The 24066-nt window shown below is 37.7% G+C and overlaps 1 long non-coding RNA gene across 1 annotated transcript in view; it reads left to right on the top strand.

The window, feature by feature from the left end:
* The window catches only part of LOC101908174 (uncharacterized), a 609245-nt gene that overhangs the window by 158651 nt on the left and 426528 nt on the right, over positions 1–24066 (top strand). Inside the window, exon 2 of the long non-coding RNA XR_009493272.1 lies at positions 12414–12537. This is a non-coding gene — a long non-coding RNA (uncharacterized lncRNA). The remainder of the gene's footprint in view (positions 1–12413; positions 12538–24066) is intronic.

Raw genomic sequence — 24066 nt, 5'->3', positions numbered from 1 at the left:
TTAAACCTGGATTATCATTTGTTAATAAGAAATAATTAATATACTGTGTATTATATCAACTGTAATCACCATATTTATATATTAGAAATACTGATCTTTCCCATGTTCTAATTCTATACAATTTATTTTATAGTATCTTTTATACTCCTTAACCCATGAATATTTTAAGTTACCAGTAAGTTGCAAAACATCTAGGGATAATATTTTCAAATAGTATTTGTGGATGTAATAGATTCCTGATTATTAGATCCAGAGAACTTTTAAAAATCTTATGCATGAATGATATACTTAAAATATCATCTGGTTCAACCCACATTTTTGGGGGAGTTATTATTTAATATCCTTTATTTCTTAGTTTTCTCATCACCTCTGTGAATGGAAATTTCATGATCTTTAAAATGTTTTATCATGAATTTATCTTGAAGCCCTCTTGAATTGCTTTATAATTGAAGCTGTTAGTGGCTTTTATCAGTGTTAACTGAATAAATTCTACTTGCTCTCTCTACTTTCAGTCTTGCCCTTTCTAATCTACCTCACCATTACTCTCACTTTAATTTTTGAAAAGTGGAATATGATTATTTTTTCTCTTGCTCTGATAAGTTTTTTCAGTGGTTTGTCATTTCCCTCAGGATAAATGACAATGTCAAAGCTTTTGCTATTTTAAGTATCCTATGAGATGGGAGCACAGTTGGGGAAAAGCACAGAAATGAATTGTAATAGCTTTGATTCTTTGTTTGCTTTCTTTTTAAAAAATTCAACCATTTCAAACTAGACATTATTAAACTAAAGCACCCTGATTCTATAATAAGCACGCTGTTTCAGCAGTGTGTATTGTCATGTTATGAAAGAACAGAGGTTATGGAGTCATGCATACTTGCCTTCAGATGCCAGGTTGGTAATTATTATCTGTTGAACATTATAAAATAATATATGTCAACGTTTAGTATACACTGAGAATACAAATAGGAAAGTGAGCACTGAACATAGAATAAAATAGAAATAATGAAAAATTTGCCAAAAAGGACCTTGACTGCTAGGCCAGCATTCAAGGGTTTAAATAGGCCACTGGGTTGGTTATATTTGTCATTTACGGAGTTTTCAAAGAAGATTGCAACGAGGATACTTTGGATGGAATAAGACCAGTCGGCAAGCCTCTGCCATTTCGTAGGTGAGAGACTAACTTCAGCAATGACAGATCAAAAAGTTTAGATTCAACTGATACTTATAGGATGAAATTGAGAGAAATAGGATTGAATTTTTATTTTAATAAACTTTTAAAATTATATATATGCACAGAAAAGTACACAAATCAAATATATATATATATTATATAATTATATATATATAAATATATGTATTTATATATATAAATAAATATAATATATATATATAATATATATATATATATAATATAAATATATATATATATCTCTTAATGTATTTCACAAAGTAAACTCAGTCTCAAGTGACTGACATGGGGACCAAGAATTAGAAGATTCCAGATCCCCACCATCATTTTCATGCTCTCACTCAGTCATTGTCCATAACCTCAGCTTCTGAAGTCATGCATTAGATTTGTTTTGTTCTGTGCTTATATTAATATAATGATACAACACGTACTATTTTGTGTCTCAACTTCTCTGGCTTAAAATGATGGTTGTCAAATACAAGCATGTTGTTAGGCACTGTTATAGGGAGTTTCTGTTCATAGTTTCTACAGTTGTATGAATACCCCACAACATATTTTATCTGTTGTACCGCTGAGAGTTTTCAGTTTGGGGCTCTTATAAAAATGCTGATATGACTATTCTTCTCCATGTCTTCTGGTTATAAATATATATGCAGTTTTGTAAAATATATAGCAATGAAGGGAATTGTTGGGTCATAGAAAATGCACGTGCTTTAATATGGACAGTAAGAGCTTTCTGAAATTTTATCAAATATATTTGTACTCTTCAGCACTGTAAGAGAGTTGGGTTGCCTCACATGGTCACCAGCACGCACTTGGTATCATCAGTCTTTTCCATTTTAGCATTCTGTTTTGGGGTAAAGGTAGCAGTATTTTACTGTTTTAAATTTGCATTTACCTGAAGATGATTCCTTTTTATGTTTATTTGCCAGTTGAATCTCATCTTTGCTAAAATGCTTGTTTAAATCTTTAACCCATTTTTCTACAAGGCGTCTCTCTTTTTTTCTTATTTCTTTCATATACTCTTGCATAGTAACACTGTTGCAAGTATCCTTTCCTATTTTGTGGGCTGATTCTCTACTCTCTTAGTGGCATGCATGTTAATAAACAGAATTTTAATGTAGACCAATATATGAATCATTATCAATAAGGTTAGTACTTTTTCTGCTTTGTTTATAATAGATTTCCATATCTTCAAGGTTATGAAACTCTTCTTTTACACTTTCTTCAGAAATTTTATCAGTTTCTATATTTAGATGTATAATTATCCATGATTTGATTTGTGTGTATAGGGTTGCAGGTTTTTAACATGCATGGCCATTTGACCAGCATGATATGTTGGTAAGACCATGCTTTCCCACTGTTCTGCAATGGCATCTTTATCACAAATTAAGGGAGTAGAGTGGTCTATGCATATACAGGTGTAGTTCTGGACTAATTTTCTTTTCCACTGAATGATGTGCCTGTCTTTGAGTCAATACTACATTGTCTTAACTTCTAGAACTTTGTATCTTAGTATCTACTGTTTTAATTCCTCTAAACTTTTTTTCTTCAAGATTTTTTCTTAATCTTTTTTTGACTTTGATTTCAGTGTTAATTTGGCTGTCAGCTTGTCAAAATTCTCTCCCAACAACATGTACTCTGTATATGATTCAGAAGACCTAATATTGTAAATAGCACTGTATAATCTCCTTCTAATTAAGCTATATATTCAATACAACTCCAAACAACATTTAAATACTATTATTGGGGAAAAGGGGAAACTGTATTAAATCTATAGCTCAATTTTAAGAAAATTATGTAGGATTATTTATAGCATTGGGTTTCCTAAATCTGTACAAGGTATGTTTCTCTACTTCTTTATTTAATAATTCACAATAATGTCTTATGATTTTCTCTGTAGAGAGCTATAGAGAAAACAAAAGAAGTTTAAAGAAAACTTCCAGATGGTGATTTTGAATGACAAGGTCCCTAATACTTAGACCGTGTAATACATGTGTGTATATATATGTGTATAGCAACAGGAATGGAGAGAAGCATTAAAATCATTTTCAGATGCTTTTAGAACATTCAATTTGGGATATCTGGGAATAAGTTGGAAATAACTACAAAGTCTAGAACTTAGAGAAAGTTTTATTCATTTATTCACTCAGCACATATTTAGTGAATATCTGTTGTATTCCATTAACTTTACTAGCACTGAAAATGGTGTGCAAAAGAAGTACAAAAGGCAAAGATTCAAGAAAGACTTCTGCAAGGGAGTGTTCAGAAGCTTGAAATGGGATAAAAACTGGTTTCGATAGTTGCAGAATAAAAAGGTTATTATGAGGTGCCAGAGCAAGACAGCGTGTTAAGAGATGTGACCTACAGTGTCTTGAATGTATGCTAAGGTGTGTGTCTCGGAAACAGTAGGAGAAACAGAATGGTTTATGCAATACGACCACCATTTTAGATGGCATAGACGATAGAGCATTTCAAACATTGCAAAAAGGTCCACTGGACTCTTTTTCTACAGAGGTTTCATGTATCAGCCAAGTACATACAAGTGGAAACTGAAACTTAGGCATTGACAAGCTCGTTACGAGAGAGGAGAGTTAGAAGATGACCTTGTTTTTAGAAGCTCCCATATTTAATGGCTATGAGGAATAGCATGATCCTGAAAACTGAAGCAGAGAAGGAGGAGTTTGAAGAATGGGAAGAAACTCAGTAGAGTGATGTCCAAATGAATACTAAAAGGAGAGCTTCACAGTGCTACAAATTTCTCCAGACAGGTCAGTAAAGTGAAGATGGAATATGCCTGCTGGATTCAGAAGTGGGTGATGGATGTTATCAAGAGCTGGATTACTGGAGTGGTTGGGGTAAAATACAGAATACAAACGAATACACGCATATAGATAGCTAGTTGAGAAGTTTGGATGTAGAGCAAAGAAGAGAGATGGCAGAGTCTAGAGGGTATTGTAGGATTCTGATATTTTTATGGCTTTTTAAACAAAGGGCTTCTGGGAGAAACAACTGGCTTACATACCAGTTGGAAGGATGTATTAAAAAGGGAGAAGATAAATTTACAAGAGGAAGAATAAAATAATCTAAGATTCGAGAGACTTGAAATCCATGGGTTTATATTAGTGCCTAGATTTCTAATTAAATCTTTTTCACCAGAATATCTGTATATCCCAGATGGAGTAGAGAATAGGAATGTAGAATACACAGAGCCAACTTTAGGGGTTTGTATAGGGCAGGCACAGGGATAAGCGTATAAGGAAGGTGACAGGGCTCAAGAAAGGGCAGTTCCAGAGAGAGATGGAATTAAAAGTGAGATCAACTTGTATCTGAGGAGACTAGGACTCGGGAGTTGAGGTGCTTAAGGGCTCCCTGCAGTTATGAGCACATGTTTGTGGGTGAAGGAGAGGAAAATGGGCAGGATAGGAGGCTGAGGCCAAATGTGAAACATTACATTTGAAATTCAAAGCTAAAGCATATCCAGGTGCTGACACAGTGCATTTTTAAGGAATGAATATGAAGGTTTCTAGATTTGCAGAGATTAAGGGGTTGTAAGAATTAGACTGGAGGGTAAATCATTAAACATCCCAAGAGGTAAAATATCCCACCATATGGCAGGGGTTGAGGTAGAAATGAAAATAGTTAATGGGAATCTAAAGACTCGATCAAAAGTTAAACTGTATTCAAAATGAAGAGTGATTTGGTTATGAGTCAACTATTTGCCCCATTGAGGCTTGGTTTTTCCACTTGTAAAAACATAATCATATTTTTCCAAAGGTCATTGATGTTAATGTGTTAACAAGTATATGGCTCATTCAATGTACTTGATGTATAGTATATGTTCAGGAGGAATAGTTTTCTTTCCTTCCATTATTTGTTGAGAAATTCCAAGTTACTAATGCTAAGAATGTGTCAAGTATCAAAGTTCCTTATTAAATAATTCTGTTTGACAAATACAGAAAGAATGTTGCAGATTGAATATAACCATAGTACAATTTTTAATGAAACAATCACTCTGGGCGATAATCACCAATTGCTCTTAAAGCTTTTAATTGAAAGGCTGATGGTCTCAACAGTGGGAGGTCCTGAGGGGAACATCTGGCTGTAGCTAATGGAAGAACACTGCCAAGATCATGAGTGGTTCTGTAACAACCAGAGATTCAGTCTGGGACCACAAACTGTGTTCACTGACTTCATAGAAAAGGCATCATTGATGAGTGGCATCCTAGTATATGGATGGGGCAAGGGACATTTCTACATTTGTTCTGGTGGAAAAATCCTTGAGCATTTGGATTCTACCATGTCTTGAATAAAGCTAGTGATATATTGTTCCAGAAACTCCACTAGCCACGCTGGGTCACTAAAGTTCATGCTTCACAGGGAACCAGAAAGAGGAAGCCTGTGTCTCAGTATCTGGGAAGGACGCATTTCTAATGTGAGTTCACGTCTCAAGGAAATCGATCAAGTTCAAAACTATGTGGACAGCATTTTATAAAGCCACTGAATCTAGTCAGGAAAGACAAATCAGCAGGGAGACAGCTTTAAAAAAGCTGTGCTCGGCACAGGTCAGCTCTCTGATGCAGTGGAAAGTTTGCTAATATAAAGAATGGAAGAAGGGTGTGCATAAGACGAAAGGAAACTGGAGAATTAAGGACTTCACTGCAAGTCAGAATATGGTTTCAGAGATTCTATTGGGTCATAAGCAAGATTTGTTTGCATTTCTCTAATGTGGTAGGGAGTCTCACAGAGAATTCCCTTATGGGTTCACATCCCTTAAAGTCACATATTCTGTCTCTATAACTCACCCATACTGTATAAACTTAACATGGTTGGTTGTCCACAGAATACACTTAACGACAAATGGGTTAATTATTAATAGATGTTTGTTGGCTCTTACCAACTAAAGAGCCTCTTGATGAAAGTGAAAGAGAAGAGTGAAAAAGTTGGCTTAAAGCTCAACATTCAGAAAACGAAGATCATGGCATCACTTCATGGCAAATAGATGGGAAAACGATGGAAACAGTGGCTGACTTTATTTTGGGGGGCTCCAAAATCACTGCAGATAGTGATTGCAGCCATGAAATTAAAAGATGCTTACTCCTTGGAAGGAAAATTATGACCAACCTAGACAGCATATTAAAAAGCAGAGACATTACTTTGCCAACAGAGGTCCATTTAGTCAAGGCTATGGTTTTTCCAGTAGTCATGTATGGATGTGAGAGTTGGACTATAAAGAAAGCTGAGCACTGAAAAATTGATGCTTTTGAACTGTAGTGTTGAAGACCCTTGAGAGTCCCAGGGACTGCAAGGAGATCCAACCAGTCTATCCTAAAGGAGATCAGTCCTGGGTGTTCACTGGAAGGACTGATACTGAAGCTGAAACTCCAATACTTTGGCCACCCGAAGTGAAGAGCTGACTCATTGGAAAAGACCCTGATGCTGGGAAAGATTCAGGGCAGGAGGAGAAGGGGATGACAGATGATGAGATGGTTGGATGGCATCATTGACTCAATGGACATGAGTTTGGGTAAACTCCAGGAGTTGGTGGTGGACAGGGAGGCCTGGTGTGCTGCAGTCCATGGGGCTGCAAAGAGTCGTACATGACTGAGCGACTGAACTGAACTGAGCTGAACTGGCTCCTACCACAAAGTTACCTTAAATCATGAAATTAGATGGGAAATCAGAAAGATTGAGTGGCCACAATGATTCCCAAGAACTTAGCCCTTTCAATATTATGTTTCATAAAACTAATTCTAGAAATGTTTTCAATTTTTTATTTACTGCAGTATTTGTGTCTGTGTTGTGAGATCTATTCAGCTCAAGAGATTGTTCGGTTCAGAGGAAAGGAAAAAGGAAAAGAAGGAAATGGAACTTACTTTAACTCTCAGCTTTTTATATCTCTCAATTTTTGTAGAAATATTTTTGACATTTTGCAGGGTAGAGGAAGAAAAGTAAATTGTATCTCACATCCTAGTAAATTGGACTCTTGTTATAGAAATTTTTGAAAAGATTATTTCATGTGTTAATGTGGTCATCTAAATAAAAACTTTAGTAAGCCTAGTAGAAAACCCAAATTATGCAGACTTGTGAGGAGATAGAGAAAAGAAAAAGGAAAGAAGTAGTTGATAAGAGCTTACAGTATACAGGAGGTATGAGTTGAAGGGGGAAAAGGGAGCCCAGATAGAAAAGATCAAAGCAAAAAATCCATTGATTGATTTGGTTAGTTAATGCTGTATTCTTCTTTACATGAATTATATATTTCTTAATCTGAACTGTAAATGGGCTTTCCATTTGGCTGGTAAGATAGGAAATGAAGAGAGAAAGGAAGAGAGGAAAGAACGTGACACAGTCACTGTCATAAAGGGAATGGAAAATCAGTTGAGCTGTGGGGATACATATGTCCCTCTCAGGGCCAAGGTGGAGAAGGCAATGGCACCCCACTCCAATACTCTTGCCTGGAGAATCCCGTGGATGGAGGAGCCTGGTAGGGTGCAGTCCATGGGGTCGCTAAGAGTAGGACACGACTGAGCGACTTCACTTTGACTTTTCACTTTCAAGCACTGGAGAAGGAAATGGCAGCCCACTCCAGGGTTCTTGCCTGGAGAATCCCAGGGAAGGGGGAGCCTGGTGGGCTGCCGTCTATGGGCTCGCACAGAGTCAGACATGACTGACCCGACTTAGCAGCAGCAGCAGTAGGGCCATGGGGGCTTCCCTGATAGCTCAGTTGGTAAAGAATCCACCTGAAATACAGGAGATCCCAGTTCAATTCCTGGGTTGGGAAGATCTGCTGGAGAAGGGCTAGGGTACCCACTCTAGTATTCTTGGGCTTCCCTTGTGGCTCAGCTGGTAAAAAATCTGCCTGCAGTGAGAGAGACCTGTGTTTGATCCCTACCTTAGGAAGATCCCCACCTTAGGAAGATCCCCTGGAGAAAGGAAAGGCTACCCACTCCAATATTCTGGCCTGGAAAATTCCATGGACTGTAAAGTCCATGGATTTGCAAACAACTGATAGACTTTCACTTTCACAGGGCCATAGACTCATCATTGGTAAAATACATTAGTGATACAAACGTTTCTACCAGCTTCAATTTCTCACTGAAATCTCCACTTCACTTTATTCAAATGCACCATATTTTACTAAAGGTGTTTTGCTGAAATGAGTGAAACAAATTTAAAAGACTATCAAGCTACCTACAGTATTCTTCACAGAGCTAGAACAAATAATTTCACAATTTGTATGGAAATACAAAAAACCTTGAATAGCCAAAGCGATCTTGAGAAAGAAGAATGGAACTGGAGGAATCAACCTACCTGACTTCAGGCTCTACTACAAAGCCACAGTTATCAAGACAGTATGGTACTGGCACAAAGACAGAAATATAGATCAATGGAATAAAATAGAAAGCCCAGAGATAAATCCACGCACATATGGACACCTTATCTTTGACAAAGGAGGCAAGAATATACAATGGATTAAAGACAATCTCTTTAACAAGTGGTGCTGGGAAATCTGGTCAACCACTTGTAAAAGAATGAAACTAGACCACTTTCTAACACCATACACAAAAATAAACTCAAAATGGATTAAAGATCTAAACGTAAGACCAGAAACTATAAAACTCCTAGAGGAGAACATAGGCAAAACACTCTCTGACATACATCACAGCAGGATCCTCTATGACCCACCTCCCAGAATATTGGAAATAAAATAAAAAATAAACAAATGGGACCTAATTAACCTTAAAAGCTTCTGCACATCAAAGGAAACTATTAGCAAGGTGAAAAGACAGCCTTCAGAATGGGAGAAAATAATAGCAAATGAAGCAACTGACAAACAACTAATCTCAAAAATATACAAGCAACTCCTACAGCTCAACTCCAGAAAAATAAATGACCCAATCAAAAAATGGGCCAAAGAACTAAATAGACATTTCTCCAAAGAAGACATACAGATGGCTAACAAACACATGAAAAGATGCTCAACATCACTCATTATCAGAGAAATGCAAATCAAAACCACTATGAGGTACCATTTCACACCAGTCAGAATGGCTGCGATCCAAAAGTCTACAAATAATAAATGCTGGAGAGGGTGTGGAGAAAAGGGAACCCTCTTACACTGTTGGTGGGAATGCAAACTAGTAGAGCCACTATGGAGAACAGTGTGGAGATTCCTTAAAAAACTGGAAATAGAACTGCCTTATGATCCAGCAATCCCACTGCTGGGCATACACACTGAGGAAACCAGAAGGGAAAGAGACACGTGTACCCCAATGTTCATCGCAGCACTGTTTATAATAGCCAGGACATGGAAGCAACCTAGATGTCCACCAGCAGATGAATGGATAAGAAAGCAGTGGTACATATACACAATGGAGTATTACTCAGCCATTAAAAAGAATACATTTGAATCAGTTCTAATGAGGTGGATGAAACTGGAGCCTATTATACACAGTAAAGTAAGCCAGAAGGAAAAATATAAATACAGTATACTAACGCATATATATGGAATTTAGAAAGATGGTAACAATAACCCAGTGTACGAGACAGCAAAAGAGACACTGATGTATAGAACAGTCTTATGGACTCTGTGGGAGAGGGAAAGGGTGGGAAGATTTGGGAGAATGACATTGAAACATGTAAAATATAATGTATGAAACGAGATGCCAGTCCAGGTTCGATGCACGATACTGGATGCTTGGGGCTAGTGCACTGGGACGACCCAGAGGGATGGTATGGGGAGGGAGGAGGGAAGAGGGTTCAGGATGGGGAACACATGTATACCTGTGGCGGATTCATTTTGATATTTGGCAAAACTAATACAATTATGTAAAGTTTAAAAATAAGATTAAAAAAAAAGATAAAAAAAGATACAAATTACCATTATTATTTTTTGCTGAAATAATATTTTGAGGAAAGTTTAATTTTACATTGAAGGGTATAATTTTAATCACTACTGAATAATCTCACTTATATTTAGTGGATGAAAGGAGCTAGAAGAAATAATACAAGTAGCTAGAAGAAAATAATACAAATAATACAAATATATATATATATATATTTTTTTTTCTTCTTTTCCTTTAAAAAAATTATTTCCAATCATGTTTCTCTTGAGCATCTTTCCAAGTTTAAAGTAGCATTTCACAAGTCCAATTTATCATTACTTGGATCAGTTTTCTGTTTAAATTATAGTCTTCAATTCTGATATTGGCTTCTAATATTGAAAGACCATGGGCTTTAACTTTAGTGCTCACTGTCCACTTAGATGCACGTACCTTTTCCCATAGCTCTTAAGGTTATATGGATAAGTATTCCACTTCATTCTGGTTTGCCATGTCAGTAGGTATTGTTTTTGTGTGTGTGTTTTGGAATGAATTCCAATTGAATCTACTTTGCACTGACAGTTCAATTCTAGGAATAAGCCAAAGAAGTAAATGCTGTTTATAAGTCTCTTTGTATTTCAATAACTCAAGATGAATTGCTCTTAAATTTTCTTACCTATATTTGCCACACAACAGCACATGACCTTACACTCTTCTCTTGTACTGTGATGTGAAATCCTGATTTGTGGAGCCAAATATCTGTAAGAAGAGTTGTTTAAAAAAACAGACAGGAAGATTATTCTTATTCTGACTTGCTCAGATGATAGCACTTAGGCAGTAGGCTTTCCTCTGGTCAGTGTAACCCCTGTGTCACTGGATATACATTAAGGTGGGAAATCGTGTCTGCCTACTTTCTTTGGAAGCTATCTAAGATATTATCTTTCTAAGGGAAAAGCATAACATGTGTTATTCCAAAGGTTAGTCTCAATCAGTTCTCAAAAAATATCTAGCTAACAATGATGATAACAAACGCTTACTGAGCACCTAATGAATACCAAGGCCTAGACTACGTTCTGGGCACATACTAGTGAACGAAAAGAATTATGACACTAGCCTCTGTAGCATGTAAAACAGTATAAATGAATTGCAGATTCTGGTATTTTATCTTGTATTATTTTGGGCTTACAAGGTCATTGTTCATCTTTATATTAGCATATCTTTATACTTAGCATATCTTCATGGAAATTTTACTGAGAAATTTAAAAGTCATGTATTGACATGATTGGTCTATTGCCACTTTTATCCAAAATTTCATTTTCTTCTTAAATCTTGTTAAAAACATTTTATTCCATGAAGTTTTCCTCCAATACTGCAAATGACAAAAAAGAATGTAGCTTTCTTGGTTCTTCCCCTTCTTTCTGCTCCTAAACACAATTTCATAATGCCTTCTTACTTGAGCATTTTTATTGCCACTTAGGCTAAGAACATAGCAAACATGCAGAAGTGATAAAAATTTTAGCTTTTTTATAGTCTCAAAAAAGAGTATATGTCTATACTCCCATTTTGAGATATAATTGGAACCTCTTTGAGCTCTTGCTCTTAGATTTTATTTTTGAGCATGAAAGGTACTTATCTTTCTTTTAATACCTGACCTCCACCAAGCTGTAAGATGTATTTAAGTCCCATTTAAACAAAATTTATTAGCCAGTGGAGCTGCCATAACAAAATATCGTAGATTTGGTGGCTTAAACAATAAGAATTTATTTCTGGAAATTGGGCAGTCCAAGATGAACGTGCCAGCTAATCTGGTTGTCAGTAAGCGCTCTACTCCTGGGTGTAGATAACTGACTTCTTACTGTGTCTTCACACGACTGAGGGAGAAGGAGGAATGGAAGGAGAGACGGAGGGAGAGAGGGTGAGAGCAACCATGAGAGAGTGCAGCTGGTGTCTCTTCCTCTTCTTATAAAGGCGCTAATTCCATCATGAGGCCCCGTCCTATGACCTTATCTGAATTTATCTCCCAAAGGCTACATCTCCACTGTCCCATTACACTGGCGGCTAAAACTTTAATATATGAATTTGAAGGGGACACAATTCATCCATAACCCAAGTAATAATTATCTTTGAGACTAATTGTGAAGACAACAGAACATTTGATTGTTTGAACTTTGATTTTTACCTAAATATGTATAAAAGTTTAAAAACATTAAAATGGATACATATATTTTTGAAGTTTTAATTTGTTGTTGATCAGCCTAAATATTTCTAATGAAATTTTCTTTGTAAACTTTATGTCAGTATACTTTGGCATTATAATTGTTCAAGAAAACCTTTTTTTTTTTTCTTTTGTGGCATCTGCTTCTATGTCACTAAATAATTTTCTCTATATTCCTGCTGATTAGATTGTGTTTGGAGATGAGCAAGATGGAACTCGATAAAGCATCTGGAATGGAAAATTCTCACAGTAGGACCTGCTAACTTGATTGCTTCATCACCATGGCAATGCTCATCGGTCAGTATAGCCAGGTAATGAGATGGCTTAGTTCAATTAGGATTTAAAATATTCTTCTACCACTGCATACAAAATTTGCAAAAGCATTTGTCTAAAAATAGGTCATGCTCTCCTATAAGAGCATGATAAGGTATTCTGTGCTCAGTAGAATGTACACACAAAGATAAGTGAGCAAATCCATCTCCAGCCTCCTCCATTTATTTTGTCTTTGAACAAAGCATAATGCCTAAATGTGTCTCTGAAAAAATAACATGTTTGTATAAATTCAAGAACATAGTGTGCTGATTAAATGTGATTTAAGAAGTATTTATAGACATTTACGCATAGCCCATTCGGTCTTCAATTGTGAGCAGAAAGCTGGTTCAGAGAAGACATGCGTCGTGGGGTTGGAGATACCAGTATCAAAGTGAGGCTGCACACTTCTGTGAATAACGCTGCAGCCCACATGGTGACAAATGTTTATGAGAAATGAGCTTATGTTGGTAGTTTAGTCTGTACTCTCATTTTCCATCTATTCCAAATGCAAGCCTTTCTCCTGGCCCTTATTCCGTCTCTACTCTCCCAGCAGAGCAGTTCATCTCCCACCTGATTGAAAATAGAGGCCATCTGGCATGCACTCCTACCCCTCCACCTACAAACATCTGTATCTATTTTACTTCATTAAAGTTCATTTCCATGTCCACCTTTTATCTTTTCTCCTGGATTTTCAATTTCTCCCCCTCTCTGGCTCTTTTTCTTAGCAAAGATGTAAATGCAAGTTTCTCATGTCTTAATGCCATGCTGCTGCTAAGTCGCTTCAGTCGTGTCCAACTCTGTGCGACCCCATAGACGGCAGCCCACCAGGCTCCCCCATCCCTGGGATTCTCCAGGCAAGACCACTGGAGTGGGTTGCCATTTCCTTCTCCAATGCATGAAAGTGGAAAGTGAAAGTGAAGTCGCTCAGTCGTGTCTGACTCTTAGCGACCCCATGGACTGCAGCTCACCAGACTTCTCCATCCATTTTCCAGGCAAGAGTATTGGAGTGGGATGCCATTGCCATGAGAAGAACTTAATGAATGTCCCTGCCTTGTAATTTTTTTGGCTCTTACCTTCAGAACCATGCCTTTTAAAAGAGTTGTTTATTTTCTCACTTCCCTTTGTCTCTTACAGTCCACTAAAGTCTGTCTATTGCCTCAGCCATTGTATTGACACTGCTTTTAGTGAAATCAGCAACAACATATAATGAAGTCTTTTTTATGCATCAGATATCAGACAGCAGTTTGGGGACACAGTATTGAATAAGTCCTTGTCCTCAAGGCATTCATATATCATAGTTCTGATGTACCTTTCAACACGGAACACTTCATCTGTGTAATTTCCAGTTTCTGTCCTCTGTGGGAGCTGCCTCTCAGAAATGCCTTTGTTCGTCTCCCCTCCATACCATCCTCCTCTCTAGACAGTGTCCTCATCCAGTCCTTCCCCTTTCACTCCTTCGCCAACCCTCAGGCTCCTCTGATGCTGCGGTTTATAATATCATTAGGAAAGGGGTCTCCATCTTTCAGGATTTTGTTAGATCCTTAATCCTACCTCTATGCTAACTCTTCTGAGATACATCCCTTAAATTTCATCTAAATTGAACTAGAATTCCTCAATTCAATAATGCTTTGCTTATATAGTTATTATTTTACTATGATATACTACCTTTTAACTTATATGGACTGTCCTCTATTTTTTAATTAATTTTTTTTTTGAGAAAATTATAGATTTCTCTGCTGTTGTAAGAAATAATATGCACAATTTCCATGTACTCTTTGCCCAGTTTTGCCCAAAAGTAAAGTCCACTAAATTCTAATACAACATCACAACCAGGATATTGATATTAACACAGCCAAGGTACAGACTATTTCCTTCACCACAAGGATGCCTTTTGCTGCCTGCTTAACAACAACATCCGCCTCTTACCCCCAACTCTCCTTAACCTCTTGTAACCACTGACCTCTTCTCTGTTTATACTATTGTCACTTCAAGAATTATACATGAACAGACTCATAATATATGTAGTTTAGGAGGATTTTTGTTCCATTGAGAATAACTCCATGAATATTCATCTGGATTGCTGTGGTTGTGTGTCAATATTATCTTCTTTTTCTTGTTTCCTTGGTAGTATCTGTGTGTGGATACACGACTGTTTATTTGACCATTCATCCACTGAAGGACATCAGAGTTGTTTCCATCTGGGGACTCTTATAAATATGTAAAGCTGCTCTAAATATTTATGTAGAGGGTTTTCTTTTTGTGTGAACAGAAGTTTCTGTTAATCTGGGATACATGTTTAGGAGTGCAGTTGCTAGGTCTTATGTTAGTTGTGGTAAAGAATTTGCCTGCAATGTGGGAGACCTGGATTCAATCCCTGGATTGGGAAGATCCCCTAGAGAGGAGAATGACAACCAACTCCAGTATTCTTGCCTGGAGAATTCCATGGACAGAGGAGCCTGGTGAGCTCCAGTCCCTGGGGTGGCAGAGTTGGACATGACTGAGTCACTAACACACACACACACACGTTACTTGTATGTTTACTTTTTAATGAACTGCCAAACTGTTTTTCACAATGGCTGTACCATTCCCCGGAGAAGGCGATGGCACCCCACTCCAGTACTCTTGCCTGGAAAATCCCATGGACGGAGGAGCCTGGTGGGCTGCAGTCCATGGGGTCGCTAAGAGTCGGACACGACTGAGCCACTTCACTTTCCTTTTTCGCTTTCATGCATTGGAGAAGGAAATGGCAACCCACTCCAGTGTTCTTGCCTGGAGAATCCCAGGGATGGGGGAGCCTGGTGGGCTGCCGTCTCTGGGGTTGCACAGAGTCGGACACGAGTGAAGCGACTTAGCAGCAGCAGCAGCAGCAGTACCATTCTCACCAGCAGTGTACGAGTGATCCTGTTTTTCCATATTGTTGGTTCACAAACTGGTCGCCATACAAAGAGGGCAAGGAGGGATGAAAAAAAGAGGCAGACCATTCCAGATTGGGAGGTGGCAGGTTTAACAGGTAAGGGAACTTACTTATAAGGTTCCTCTTATGTGGCCGGAAGATAAGGTGATCTCTGCCTGCCAGAATTGGGTATATGTATATATCTATATTCTTTTTTAATTCTTTTCCATTATAGGTTATTACAAGATACTGAATACAGTTCCCTATGCTAAAGTGATTTGGTTATACATATATATGTATATGGGGCTTCCTTAATGGCTCAGAGGTCAAGAATTCTCCTGCAATGTAGGAGACCCTGGTTCACTCCCTGAGTTGGGAAAATCCCCTGGAGAAGGGAACCCACTCTAGTATTCTTGCCTGGAGAATTCCATGGACAGAGGAGCCTCACAGGCTATAGTTCATGAGGTTGCAAAGAGTAGATATATACATATATATGCATATATCTAGGTTCTTTTAAAAATTCTTTTCCATTATAGGTTGTTATTGAATAAGGTCCTTGTGCTATACACTTAATTCTTGTTGTTTATTTTATGTATGATGGTGTGCATCTGTTAATCCCATACTTCCAATTTATCCCACCTACCACTTTTCCCTTGGTAACCATAAGCTTGTTTTCCATGTTTGTGAGTCTTTTTCTGTTTTATGAATAAGTTCACTTGTACATGTTTTAGATCCACATATAAGTGATATCATACAGTGTCTATTTTCTTCTGTCTTACTTCATTTAATATGATAGTCTCTTTATTTTCATTCAGTTCAATTACTTGTTTTTCCCTTGAAACTTCTTCTTTGAGCCATAGATTATAGAGATGTATGTTGCTTAGTTTCCAAATGTTTGCAGATTTACTTGTTTTTTTTTTTTGTATTTAATTTCTAGTTTGACTCTATTGTAATCAGAGACCACACTATGATTTCAGTTCTTTTAAATTTGTCAAGGTTTATTTTATGACTCAGGATGTAGTCTGTCTTGGTATGTGTCTAATGAGAAATTGAGAATAGTGTGTATTTGAGTTTTCTGCTGTTGTTGGGTGGAGTGCTGTACAATGGAAATGAGATTGTAATGATTCTTGGGGTTATTGAGTTCTTCTGTATCTGTGTCATTTTTAACTAGTTGTTCTATAACTGTTGAGAAAGGGGAATTTTTCAACTTTACTTATGGATTTTTTATTTACCCTTTTAATTTTATTTATTTATCCTTCTAAAATTTCCATTTGTTACTTCTTTGTACATTCTGTTTTTGCTAAGGTTTTTTATTTCTTTGCTGAGACAATATTTTAAAAAATTGTGTGTTCATAATTTCTCACAGAAACATTTTTTTTTGATGATTGCTTTAAAATATTTTCAGGTAACTCTAAAATCTATATTTCACTGTTTTTATTAGTTATTTAAGGTAGCTCAGTCGTGTCTGACTCTTTGCTACCCCGTGGACTGCAGCCTACCAGGCTTCTCTGTCCATGGGATTCTCCAGGCAAGAATACTGGAGTGGGTTACCATTTCCTTCTCCAGGGGATCTTCCCAACCCAGGGATCGAACCCGGGTCTCCCGCATTGGGGGCAGACGCTTTAACCTCCGAGCCACCAGGGAAGCCCTTATATTTCACTGTTAGCATCTATTAATTGTTTTTTTTTTTTTTCATTCAATTTGATATCTTCCTTGTTATCAGTTTAATGAGTGATCTTATACTGAAAGTTGGAAATTTGATTTAGTACATTATTTAAACTTTCTCTTTTAGCTGCCTGCTTATAAATAGCTTTATTGAAAATGGAAGAAGTGAAACTGAAAGTCACTCAGTAGTGTCCAACTTTTTGCAACCCCATGAAATAGTCCAGGGATTCTCCAGGCCAGAATACTGGAATGGGTAGCTTTTCCCTTCTTCAGGGGATCTTCCCAACCCAGGGATTGAACCCAGGTTTCCTGCATTGCAGGTGGATTCTTTACCAGCTGAACCACTAGGGAAGCCCAAGAATACTGGAGTGGGCAGCCTATCCTTTCTCCAGCGGATCTTCCTGACCCAGGAATTGAACAGGGATCTCCTGCATCGCAGGTGGATTCTTTACCGCTTGAGCTACCAGGCAAGATCTGAAAATAGAGGGGCCCCGTTTTATTTCTGTTAGGTGAGCATAGAGGTACAGGTTCCCCATTTTTCCTTTGTCAACACCTGAGCAGGTCTTGGAGAAGACTCTTGAGAATCCCTTGGACTGCAAGGAGACCCAACCAGTCCGTCCAGAAGGAAATCAGTCCTGAATATTCATTGGAAGAACTCATGCTGAAGTTGAAACTTCAATACTTTGGCCACCTGATGTGAAGAACTGACTCATTTGAAAAGGCCCTGATGCTGGGAAAGGTGGAAGGCAGGAGAAGAAGGGAATGACAGAGGATGAGATGGTTGGATGGCATCACTGACTCAATGGACATGAGTTTGAGTAAACTCCGGGATGTGGCAATGGACAGGGAGGCCTGGCGTGCTGCAGTCCATGGGGTTGCAGAGTTGGAACTCGACTGAGCAACTGAACTGAACTGAGCAGGTGTCAATACCTGCTATGTTGGGAGTAGAAAGAGGGGTGCCCACTAGTTCTCCAGTGATAATTCCCTGGCTCAGATTCCTTGTTACTGGTCCCAATGTGGCCTCCTTTTGAGTTGAGTCTGAAGGCTATGTGGATAGTCACTTAGTCTTACAGCTGGAAAGTGATGAAAATCCTTGCTCTCCATTTGGCCTCCTATGACACCATGCCAACAGAAAAATTAAAGGGTGGCTCATGACTGTTGGTGGTGGTGGAAGTCCAAGTTCCCCTCATGGTCTTCACTGACATCTCATTAGGGGTTGGGGGCTTGTTACCACCCATCAGGGATGAAGGTATTCTCCTCTCATCTTTGTCTGACATTAGCCTGGTGAAGAAATAGAGGTAGTAGGCCTCATTACACTCTTCAGAGGGCAGAAGTCTAGGTTTCTCCCTTGATCTTTGCTGGCCTGAATGGGGTAGGACCACAGTTGTTTCTGCGGTATCTGGCTGGAGTAAAACAGTTATTGCCTGCAAACTTTCTATGTTGTCTGGATCCTTTGGTAGAGAGAGGAGGCTGTTGGGGGCCTGAACCTGTTGGCATCTTCTGGTTTCCGGCTTCTTCAGGCTCTAAATATGGGATCTATATGACAAAAAGAAAACTCAGAGTTACTCATCTCCATATTGTTCCTCAGGTTCTGAAACCCCCCTAGTCAATCTGCCTTCTTCTGTAATTTTTCAAAATTGTTAAGTTTATTTCAGTTATTTTTAGTAGAAGGAATAGGAAAAAATGTGTTTATTCCATCTTTCCAGAAGTTCAACTTCCATGTTTGTTTTTAATTAATAAATCAGTGCAAAGGATTCTTAATCTTTTATCCTCCCCTTATTTTTTTTTTAGAACCCATTGTCCCAGAGGTCACAGACTTTGCCAATAAATAAAATAAACTCAGTTTAGTAACAGATGTTGGTCCTTGGTTTTTCCTCAGAGTTTGTTAATTTCAAGCACGAACAGATGATTTTGGAGCTCTTTGTGTATGAGTTCTGAAAGTTACACGCAGCTCAGAATTGTGTGCTCCTGAGGCTAAACTGAGCTGGATTGGATTTCATTTTGGGAAAGTGATATAGGCTACTTGATCTTACATTTGATATTTTCAATAGGAACCCATCACAGACTACAAAGAACGCAAATGCAGAAGGGTGTTTTCAGAAAGGCCTGTATCTTTTCCCTCTCTGAATGTACATGTGCCATGTACAGCTTTTGTCACAGTGGCTGCTTACTAACTGGTACTTTAAAAATCTTTTATTAGATGAAAGTTCCCTGTTTACCTAGGTTGTTAGGTATTATTTTGTAACCAAAACCTGTACTTTATAGTATACTATTCTAATCCATATGAATGGATTTCTCATTTTTATTTTACCATAGAATTTTTTTTCTTTCAGTGTTTGATTTTAGCTGATGTTTAATTTAACCTTGGGATTCTTACTGAATACTTTAATGAAAATTTTAGGTATATTGTATTCATCTATATATATTTTTATGAATTGACACTTTAATAAAAAAGAATATGAGAATAGTATCAAAAACAAATGACCATCTGTCACTCAAAAATAAATATGAGGCTCACTAGCTGTTGATTTAAAGCTATCTGTATGAAACATTAAAAGTAGTTTAATGACACTCACACTGCACCACCAGTGAACACTGAATTGACTGTTAGCAACATGCTAATCTGCTGATGTTCCTTAGCCTGATTCTTTCTTTGCCACTGTTACTGAGTCCGAGCTTGTACTGACGGCTATGTGGCAGGCCAGTAAGTTGAGAGATGAGTTTTGGGGGCAAGGAATCACGACTTTATTCAGAAAGCCACCAGACTGAGAAGATGGTTGACTAGTATTCCAAAGAACTATCTTACCTGAGTTAAAATTCAGAAGAGGGTTGTGGCTGATTGTTGCAAACTTCTTCCTTCCAGAATCTTTTGTTCTAGCTGCCCATGTAGGTCTGTTCACAGTGTTTCTATAAGCCTCCAAAAAGACATATGTTATTCTCTGTTCTGTAATGTTTTATCTGTATATGAATGGGAAAGTGTTATACTTTTAAAGGTCAGAGCCTTGAGAATGGGCTATACTGTACATTTCAGGCTAAAGGCAATATTCTTTCACAAAAATGCAGAGCCAGCGATACTAAACACAGACAGCAGAGCGCAAGGATCAGAGCTAAAGGTATAGATCCAATGTGGAGTCAGGCTTGTTCTTCTCTGTTATCAGGAACCTCTTGTTTGTCTGTCTAGATCCCAAAGAAAGGTCATTACTTTTGAACCTTAAGATGATCCTCACAAAAATGCATAGCGCTTGTTTTCTTAAGGATAGATCATTATCTGGAGTACATCTGAAACATCATAATTATGATGCTCATTAATTAGTTTTTTTGTATACGTCAAATGAATTAGATACTAGCTACAGGAATTGTAGTAAGAACAAAAATTAACAGGATCTAAAAAAAAATCTATCATAGAAAAATAGCTGATGGCATTTTCATTTTTAGATCTTCTATATGTGCATCTTTTGTTTTATTCAGATCATAATAATAGTATAGAAATAATTTAAAATATTTTCTTAATATCCCATCAAATTCATAATGCTGCTACATGATCTTCATATATATTTTGATTATGAAAAATTTTGGCTGTTAGAAAAATTAGTTATAATGGGGTCGCAAAGAGTCAGACATGACTGAGTGACTGAACTGAATCACAAATATGACAAGATGTAGAATTAACTTAAGATTTTGAAATAATATTTGCTCCAGATACATGTTAACCCTTGAAGATAAAATAAAAACTACTTCTTATTAAACTCTAGATTTTGGAAATATAATGTGGAAGCACATAGAAAAGTGCATAAAACCTGAAATGTAAGATTTAGGAAATAAGTAGTAAACCAGGCATTTATTTAACAGAGTCTTTTGAAGATCAGATGTTTTAATTTCAATGAAATATGACGTATCAATATATTTTTTATGTCACTTTTGTGACCTACAAAATCTTTTATCTACTTTAAAGTAGCAAAAATTTCCCTCCTATATCTTATTTTGGAAGTTTCAGAGATATATAGCTTTTACATTTTGACCTTGAAACTATCCTAAAGGATTAAATTTTGTGTATACAATGAGGTAAGGGTCATTTTTCCCCATGCATATATCCAGTTGTTGCTGTACTATTTGTTGAAAAGATGACCTTATCACAGAGAAAAAGCACTAGAAATTGAGGAATTAATACATCCCATTGATCAGTCTCCACCCTTAAAGTCCACCAGCACTCTTTTACTGGCTCAACTCGTTGCCTAAAAATTCTCTCATCTTTTACTTCAGGATGGTTTAATCTCTTTCTCTGCTGTAGTCATGAATAAAGTCTTCCCTGCCTGTTTACCTTTGTCCAGTGCAATATTTACTTTGAACCTAATCAGTTTTAATAGCTAAGAGCTAGAATGACATGTCCCCAATTCATACTCTCTTTATCATTAGTCAGTGGCTTTTTCAAAGCTAGAAGTCTGATATTTTCATTTTTTATTACAAAATCCTTTAATGAATAATTAGTGCCTTCAAGATAAAATGGAAACTCCCTGGTATGGTAAATAAGATATTTCAACACACACACACACCTTTTAAAACTGAAGGCTACTTTCTAGTATAAGGTTGCACTTCCCCCCACCATATACAGCCTAACATTTACAAGTTACTTGTAGATAACAATAACACACTATTAGGGGACCTCCTTGGTGGTCCAGTGGCTAAGACTCTGTGCTCCCTTGCAGGGGTCCTGGGTATGATCCCTAGCCAGGAAACTAGATCACACATGCTGCAACTAAGAGCTGATGCAGCCAAATAAATGCTTCACTTTTTTTTTTTTTTAAGAACATACTGTTAGTTTGTTTCACTGCCTCTGTTTGAATCCATGAATTTATGGAAACGATAAGTAACATTAGCTTATATGGAATGAATTAGATGAGGAAAAACAAGAGATGGGGCTTAAACAAAGAAACATCCAAGACAGAAATAAAATCAAGGCAGATTCTTTTTTTTTTTTTTAGTGGATTTTTTAAAAAATATAAATTTATTTTTTTTAATGGGAGGCTAATTACTTTATGATATTGTATTGGTTTTGCCGTACACTGACATGAATCCACCATCGGTGTACATGTGTTCTCCATCCTGAACCCCCCTCCCACCTCCCACCCCATCCCATCCCTCTAGGTCATCCCAGTGCACCAGCCCCGAGCACCCTGTCTCATGCATCAAACCTGGACTGGCGATTCATTTCACATATGATAATGTACGTGTTTCAATGCCATTCTCCCAAATATCCCACCCTCACCCTCTCCCACAGAGTCCAAAAGACTGTTTTATACATCTGTATCTCTTTTGCTGTCTCACATATGGGGTCATCATTACCATCTTTCTAAATTCCATATATATGCGTTACTATACTGTATTGGTGTTTTTCTTTCTGGCTTACTTCACTCTGTATAATAGGCTCCAGTTTCATCCACCTCATTAGAATTGATTCAAATGTATTCTTTTTAATGGCTGAGTAATACTCCATTGTGTATATGTACCACAGCTTTCTTATCCATTCATCTGCTGATGGACCTCTAGGTTGCTTCCATGTCCTGGCTATTGTAAACTGTGCTGCGATGAACATTGGGATTCACGTGTCTCTTTCCCTTCTGGTTTCCTCGGTGTGTATGCCCAGCAGTGGGATTGCTGGGGCCCCGCATTGCAAGTCAGATTCTTAACCACTGCATCACTAGGGAGGTCCCAGTGTAGCTTCTTATTGCCTGAATACTTAAGTTGATACCCAAATAATTTTTCAATGAAGTCCATGTTCTTATGGGGTAGAAGTTTGAATCTTGTCTGTGGTTAGGACTATCTGCAGGAGGAAAGATTAGAAGAAAAGACACTGGAGTCTTTGAAAGATTATTGTGAAAAAGAAACCTGGAAATAGTATAGACTGATCACTAGGAATGGCAGGTAGGATGGAGCCATTGTTCTAGGTATGGATCCTATATCAGTTTCCTTTCTTTTGTTGTTCAGTTGCTCAGTCATGGCCGACTCTTTGCGACCCCATACTGCAGCATGTCAGGCTTCCCTGTCTTTCACTGTTTCCTGGAGTTTGCTCAAACTCATGTCCATTGAGTCGATGGTGCCATCCATCCTCTGTATGCCCCCTCTCCTTCTGCCCTCAATATTTCCCAGCATCAGGGTCTTTTCCAGTGAGTCAGCTCTTTGCATCAGGTAGCTAAAGTATTGGAGCTTCAGCTTCAGTATCAGTCCTACCTGGAGAAGGAAATGGCAAACCACTTCAGCATTCTTGCCTTGAGAACCCCATGAAGAGTATGAAAAGGCAAAGAGCAGTTTCCTAGGGCTGCTATAACAAAGTACCACAAACACGATGTCTTACAATAACAGAAATATACTCTCTCATAGTTCTAGAGACCAGAAGTCTGAAATGGAGGTGTTAGCAAAATTGGTTCCTTCAGAGGGCTCTTGGGAGACTCTGTTCCATGGCTGTCTCCTGGTTCTGGTGATGGTTGGAAATCCTTGGCGTTTCTTGTAGATCTATCACTTCAGTCTCAGCATCCATCTTCACGTGGCATCTCATTGTGTTTCTTATAAGCATCTTCCCTCTGTGTGCTGTACCTCTTCTCATTAGGATACCAGTCATACTTGGTTAAGGGATCATCCTACTCCAGTATGAACTTATCTTAATTAATTATATTTGCAACAATCCTGTTTCCAAGTCAGATCACTTTCTTAAGCACTAATGGTTACGATTCTGACATATCTTTTGGGAGAGGATACAATTCAACCGATAACAAATTCCCTTCCCAAAGTACTTATGTACTCTTGTAGTATAAGAGACATCTTCCTTTTTTTGTTAAGATCCCAAAACTCCGCTGAAGGAAACCCTTTTAAAAAGCTTATAGTAAGAACAGAGCCTTTTCCCTGTTGATCTTGGATGGTGATAAACCCCAGATGATAGTCTTGAGAGATGTTGATGAGGCTAATACTTTACCTAGAA

This window comes from Bos taurus, chromosome 28 (assembly GCF_002263795.3).
Source record: "Bos taurus isolate L1 Dominette 01449 registration number 42190680 breed Hereford chromosome 28, ARS-UCD2.0, whole genome shotgun sequence".
Classification (NCBI taxonomy): Eukaryota; Metazoa; Chordata; class Mammalia; order Artiodactyla; family Bovidae; genus Bos; species Bos taurus.
This window is presented reverse-complemented; position numbering and strand designations above follow the sequence as displayed.